The sequence below is a fragment of the Chiloscyllium plagiosum genome, chromosome 12 (assembly GCF_004010195.1).
Source record: "Chiloscyllium plagiosum isolate BGI_BamShark_2017 chromosome 12, ASM401019v2, whole genome shotgun sequence".
NCBI lineage: Eukaryota > Metazoa > Chordata > Chondrichthyes > Orectolobiformes > Hemiscylliidae > Chiloscyllium > Chiloscyllium plagiosum.
Window position 1 is genome coordinate 8,584,067 of NC_057721.1, and position 7,850 is coordinate 8,591,916.

The following is a 7,850-nucleotide window of genomic DNA, read 5'->3' on the forward strand; positions in this document are numbered from 1 at the left end:
GGTTTTGTAGCAATCCTATCAGTAATTTAGAAGCTGTAGACTAAAATGGACATCCTTCTGCTCTTGAACAGGCTGAACAATGAAGGGAAATATACTAGCCTTGAGCCTCTGGTTTCTAGTTCCTCTTGTTATAGTTAGAAGTTTAAACTAATTAAACAATTCTTGTATGCAAGTGTACTTGGCTTGGGAGAAACAGGATAAGGTCAGTTCAGAATCATCTGAATCTTTCAAAAGCATTCAGATCACAATTCACATGATTTTTCAACAGGGACCTCCATTGAACAGATCTGCAACTAATTACAAAATATGAGAGGATTTGATGACAACTGAAACAAATTTTTACTGCATTTCACTGAGTTGTAAATTAGGTCAGGTGTAAAGGACTGTGTTATAAACTCTAGTTTATCAGCCAAAGAACTATTATTGGCAAATAAATAAAAGGGAACAATATCTAAAGTTTAGAAACATGATCATTACAATGCCTTATTAAGGTAGTTAAATTCTTAATGATGCATTTATACTGCAGGGGAAGATTTGCATTCGAGTAAGGTTGAATATTTTCTAAACTATCAAAATTGAAAGCATTGGCAGCACTCACAAGTGAATTAAAAACCTTCATTGAAGGTTCAGAGATTAAAAATGTCACAATTGATTTATGCTATGCGTCAATTTATCTAATCTCTCTGGACATGCTCAGACAAAATTTAAGTCCCTTTTGCTCCTTCCTCAAATCCGGGGAGTGACAAAATGACTGGAAGTTCAATTTCTCATTCACAAAGCTGTACTACTGCTGGAACATTTGTGTAGTTATTGGATGGCCTGCTGAGTTGTTTCAAGTAAGTTCACAAAGACTGGCATGATGATAAATCACTTAACAAGAGCTGGTATTCCTGTAATTGCGAGTAAGTCACCATGTTAATTTCCACAGCTCTGAAAGTGCATATTATTTAAACTTGCATATAATTTCTAACTTTGGTTCTACTGATATACAATTCCAAGTTAATGCTTCAATGAACTGCAGTTGTTTATTTTATTTTCTTCTTAATAATGCGTGCTGGAAGTAAACATTTCACAAACGAGAATGTAATGTCCTGACCCACTTCCCTGTTCACCTCAGGTTTCAGATTCCCGTTATCCTAAATCACAGCTACGTAAAGCTTTTTTTAATAATGTAGGGCCTTCTTAGAAGATACATACTAACCAAGTCAAAGCAACAGAGATAAACACATTCATACTAATTTCACATGATGCACTATTACTTAATGAAATTTGACATTATTTCCATCATTCTATAAATAGGGATAAGACGTCAACAACAATGCTGTGGCTATTGGTGAGTAATGTCAACCATAGTTAAAAACCTAATGCAACATATATGTGATATTAATTTGTTCATGGACTCTAGAACTGGACTTGAGTTATCTGTTTGTACAGTTTGCATTTACCATTGAAGGGGTAATCATATCTGTCAATTTAGCAATATTCCCTGAACAAATCTGATTCCATATTTCCTTGGCATTTTCTGGCAACATTATTTAAGGAAAGGCATAGAATATTGAGTTGGTAACTAGGGAGCTGAAATTTGAGATTGTCAGGAATGAAAGCATTTGAGATTTTTAAAAATAAACCTTGAGAATATGGAATTTGCAATCAAACAGTGGTGGGAGCAGAGTCCAGCATAAACTCGATAGACTGTGACCTCCCTGCACTGCAACACTTCTCTAATTTTATGATATTTAATGAGTTGTGGATTACATGTTTTTCAACACTAACCTCTGCATTGAAATTGCAGTTTTTTAGATCAGTCAGTTTGTGGCACTATATCTTAACCTATTAATTTCAGCCAATTGTAGGTGACTTAATAAATTTAATTTTGTTTGGATAAGATATAACCAGTTATTGCAACACAGGACTCTTTGGGTAGCAAATTTAGAAAGTTTACTATGGAAAAAGTATACTTAGTGAAGTTTGGAAAATTATATCTTCAGTCAGTTGCGCAGACTGTTGAAGTGCATGTCACGTTTATCTTCTGTGGTCGCTGATTGTGATCCTATCTGTGAAAATTGAACATGGCTTGTACTCTAGAGTCTTCTAGAGAACTCTGGAGTACTCTAGAGAAATCTAGTTAGCAATAGAATTTAGGAAATCCTTTTTTTAAACTCTTGTATGACTATCACATCATGTTAGAGAAGCCAACATTTTTTCTAATCAATGTGTTCAGAGATGTTTTGACACCTTTGGAGCAGGTGGGTTTGAACCCCAGCCTCCTGGCTTGAGGTAAGGCTACTACCACTGCACCGTAACAGCCTCATAGAGCCATTCTTGATTTCATTCTTGATTTAATGATTGCCTATAGCTGTTGCAAAGTGATTTTGATTAGCTTTCACTTGCATCCTAAGACCATCTGGTTTCAGTATCTCAAACAGAAATACAGTGTGGTTATGTCTTTCTTAATCTGATTTAAACAATTTTCTTTCTTTTAAGCAAGACTGTTGCAAGGCCATGTTGTACACTCCAGAACCCTGATGAGGTCCATGGGAATTTTCTAATGAGGGAGTTACATTTATACAATGATTACATTTAATGTTTGAAATGAAAACTCAGTCCAAGGCCAGAATCTGACTGTATTTTTGATGAACTTATATAGGATACAAAATGGACAACACAATGCCGTGTAAATTGCCAAATACAGGATATTGAATATCCAACAATTGGTTGGATTAGGATAGAAAATCTAAGAATCATGCCTCATGAATAGTTTAAAGTCAGAGAATGCATTGCAAGAGATGATACAAAATTTATGCCTTTGAAGTGTTTGATTTTTTTGTGAAAGAAAAGATGATTTTCTCCTCTTCCTGTGTTACAGTTCATTGGGGCTGGCTGCCTTTAGTATTGTGTTCTTCGTGGTGTTGAGACAGCAATTGCTGCTAGAGTATTTGGCCACAAAGCCAAACTATTGTTTTGATCTACCATATGCAACAAACATCCCATCAGTTATCTCTCATTAACTGTCAAGAGGAGGGAACAGAAACTGATTATTTTGCTCAATTTTGTATCTGTCCTCTTTCTACTTTGTTCTTTTCACTTCTTTCTGTGCCCATTCCAACAAAGAAAAATCAGACCTTTATCATTTACTATTTTGCCTTTGGTCCACTTGCTAATTATCATTACATTTCGGCAACAATGTCTATTTGCTAATCACACCCTTTCTCCTAACCTTTAATACCCTTGTCCTCACTAAACTATTACTGTACTCCATCCAAATTGTCCCATCAGTCTACTTCCTTGCATCCATTCCCTAAATCCAAAGGATGGGAATTTGTACGTCTTCAGCAACAACTAATTTAGTTATCCATTGAAAGATCTGGTTAGTCCAGATAAAGCATAATGGGGTCACAATTGCTAATCTGGTCACAATCCCAAAATAATTTGGGAATACAAAGTAGTCCCTACGATATACTGTTGTCCCAGACCACTTCCCATGCCACACATCCTTATTTCTGACTCTTTTTTAATTACAAAGATCCAGGCTGTCTATTCAACCGTCTCTGTTGCTTGCTTCCCATTGGTCTTTGAGACAGAATTCCACAAATGCTCCCTGGTGTCCTAGCCTTTCTCTAGGTTCTGTCTCATCTTCTGCAAACCCCTTTCTGACCTTCAACTGTTAATGAGGCCCAATCTTTACTCTCTCCAATCTATTCCAACCAAACTGTTGAAATTTATTTTCCCTACTTGGCCCAAGATAAATGCAATTATTAACAGTCCCTCTCCTTTGGTTCTGTTCCTCAGACTACCCCTTCAAATCTGTATACATAATCCATTCAAAATTTTTCTTAACCCTTCTGTACTTATAAACTAATGTATTTCAAACTTGTCTTCATCTCAGAAGACCTTGAACTTGAAGTGTTGTCACTTAGCACAAATCTGTTTCCTCCTTTTCTACATTGCCATATTTGAATTTTTCCAGATTTCAGACCAGGTCATTGTACTGAAATGGTCCTTATTCACATGACAAATGACATTATTGTCTCTTCTTTATCTACTAGACTGCAGCTTTTGATTGTAGAGCAGACCATACAGTCCTCCTTCAGTGGTTCTCCTTGTCATCCAGCTGGGTGAAACTCACTGACCTTTGTTCCAATCTTATACATTTAATCATAGCCAAAGTATCGCCACCATTTTCTTATCGCTATTTCTGGCATTCTCCAAGGATCTATACTTGGCAACCTTCTATTTCTTATCAATGTTTTAATCATCAGCAGCAAAAGATATAGTGGGGACAGTCGAAATCAGAGTAGAGGTGGTGTTGAATGTATTAGAATATATGAAGGTGGATAAATCTTCTGGTCCTGACCAGATATATCCAAGAACACCGCAAGAGGCTAGACAAGAAATTGTAGGGGCCCTGGCTGATATTTTTGCATCATCGTTAGCCACGGGTGAGGTTCCAGAAGACTAGAAGGAAGTGAATGTTGTGCCATTATTCAAGAAGGGCTGCAAAGAAAAACCTGGGAACTGTAGACCAGTAAGCTTAACATCTGTGGTGGGTAAGGTACTTGAGAAGACTCTGAGGGATAAGATATACATGCATTTGGAAAGACACAGTTTGATTAAGAGTAGTCAGCATAGCTTTTGAGAATGGGAGATCATGCCTCACAAACTTAAGAGTTCTTTGAAGTGACCAGGAAGGTTCACAAGGGCAGGGAGGTGGACATAGTCTATATATACTTCAGTAAGGCCTTTGATAAGGTTCCACATGGTAGGTTGCTCTGAAAGGTTAGATTACATGGAATCCTGGGAGACCTGGCAAATTGGATACAAAACAGACTTGATGGTAGGAAGCAGATCTATATCAACGATTTAGATGAGAATGTACAACACGATTAGTAAGTTTGCAGATGTCACTAAAATAAGCAGTATTGTGCACATTGAGAAAGGTTATTGGAAACTGCAGCAGGACCTTGATCAGCTGGGGAAGTGGTTGAGGTGGATACATTAACAACATTTAAAAGGCATTTGGACAAATATACAGATAGGAAATGATTAGAAGGGTATGAGCTAAGTGAAGGAAACGGGGTTAGACATTTTGGTCGGCATAGACCCGTTTGGGCATAAGAGCCTGTCTCTGTGCTGCAGATTTCTATGACTCTAAGATATCAGATTTCAAATGTAGGTTATGACATTCACGTCTACCTCACTACTGTCTAGTCTGTCACATTCTTGCAAACATCCAGCATTGGATGAACAGAACTTCTGTCTAAATGTTAGGATACCTTTATTGTTTGTCAATTTTAGGGGCATGGACAGGGTAAATAGTCCAAGGGGACATAATTTTAAAGTGAAGGGCAGGAGATTTAGAGGGGATTTGAAAAATGTTTTCAGCCAGAGAGAGACTCTTCAGTCCAACTTGTCCACATCAACCATGTTCCCAAACCAAAGTAAGCCCACTTGCCTGTGTTTGGCCCATAACCCTCCAAACGTCTTTTAAATATTGTTATTGTAACTGTACCTGCATCCACCCCTTCCACTGGCATTTCATTCCACATACGAACCACTGTGTAAGTTACTTCTCGTGCCATTTTTAAATCTTTGTCTCACATTAAAAAAAAATTCCCCCTAGTTTGAACTCCTCCACCCTAGATTTAAAAAAAAATCCTTGCTATTTCACCTTGATAATGCCCCTCATGATTTTATAAAACTTCTATAAGGTCACCACTCAATATCCTAAGCTCCAGTGGAAAAATGTTGCAGCATAGATGACACCTCAACTCCTCTACTCAAAAGTCTGAACAATGAAGGCAAGCATGCTAAATGTGTTCTTAAACAACCTGTCTACATATGACGCATATTTCAAAGAATTATGTACCTGAACCCCTCAGTCTGTCTGTACTATAACATTACCCAGGGCCCTACCTTTAATTGTATAGTACTGCCCTTGTTTGTTTTACCAAAATGCAATCCAAATTAAACTCCCATCTGCCTGTTGACTCAATTGATCAAGATCTCTTTGTAATCTTAAATAACATTTTTCATGTCCTATATACCGCCAATTTTATCCACAAAGTTAGTAACCATGTCTCCTAAATTCTCACCCAAATCATAGTCATACTGCACAGAAACAGACACTTCAATCCAACCAATCCACACAGAACTTAATCCCAATCCAGTCCCACCTGCCTGCTCCTGGCCCACATCCCTCCAAACCTTTCCTATTCATTCCATATGTGATGCAAACTTCAAACAATTATGTACCTGCACCCCAAGGTCTTTGTTTTACAACATTGCCCTACCATTATTTGTATGATTGTACCTGTATTTTTCTACTAAAATGCAATCCCAGATTGAACTCCACCTGCCATTTTTAAGCACACTGACCCATTTGATCAAGATCCCTTTGTAATCTTAGAAAACCTTCTTCACTGTGCCACCAATTTTGGTGTCATCTGCAAGCTTGCTAACCCTGCTTTATATGTTTTAATCAAAGTCTTTTGACAGAAGTAGATCCAATACCAAATCCTGTGGAAGACCGCTGGTCGCAGGCACCAGTCTAAAAAACAACCCTCCACCAACCCCCTCTATTTCCTCTCATCAAGCCAATTTTGTATGCAATTGGCAAGCTCTCCCTGAATCCTACATATAGACTATTTACTAAAGTTAGATCATCGTGTTAAACCTTGTGAAAGGCTTTAGTAAAGTACATGTAAATAAGGTCTACTGCTTAGCCCCCAATCCTTTTGATTATTGCATCAAAACACTGATTGAGAGACACTATTTCTATCGCACAAAGATGATTCTTAATCAGTCCTTGCCTCTCCAATGCATTAAATCCTATCTTTCAGAATCACCTCCAACAACTTACCCACCACTGATGAAGACTTAGAATGCAGTACTTGGGAGGGAAGTTGACTTAGGCAACCATAGCTTTTAAAAAGGACTTGGATTAGAACTTGAAGTGTCATAATGTTCAAAGCTGTGGGACTACTGTAGGCAATAGAACATTTTTGTCAGACAAACTCAATGAGCGAAAGGACCTCTTCTATATTGTATAATTCTATGAGAATTAAACTACTACCTTTGGTTCTTACTACAACCTCTTCTTGCAGTGGGTTTTCAATCCTGCCAAGTACCATAAGTTGACAATTTGCAACTAGGGTTGTGTTTGACCTAAATTTGAGTTTCCAACAACATATGCACACCATCACCAAGAGCTACCTATTTCCAACTTTGTAATATTGCTATATTCCAACCCTTCACAGATCATCTTACACTGAAACTCTCTACCATGCATTTATTACTACCTAGGCTCGATTATTCCAAAACTTGCCTGGCTGACCAGTTTTTCATCCTGCATAAACTTGTGTTTATTAAAAGCTCTGTCTTTGTAATATGTTTCACCCCTTCACAGCCTTTGAGTGCAATGGGCTCCTTCAATTCTGTTTCTTGCACATTCTGGATTTTATCACTTCACTAATGATGGGATTAAGGCAACAAATCTTGCCCAAGTTCTGGAATTCTCCCCTCAAACCTCTCTACCTCTTTCCACTTTTAAAATATTCCTTTATAACCCATATTTTCAATCAAGTTTCTTGGTCATCTTCTCTAATGCTCTACATCAAAATGTTGTTTTTATTTACAGCATTATTATCCAAGGTCTTGGGACATTTTAACAGAAACAACATTAGAATTGTGTAGCATACTTATTGACAAAAAAATTGTAACTAGTGCATTATAATTTGATATTTGGTAGTATTTATTTCTCAGGATTAATTAGTTCTTATAGTATCTATGGGCGGCACGGTGGCACAGTGGTTAGCACTGCTGCCTCACAGCGCCGGAGACCCGGGTTCAAT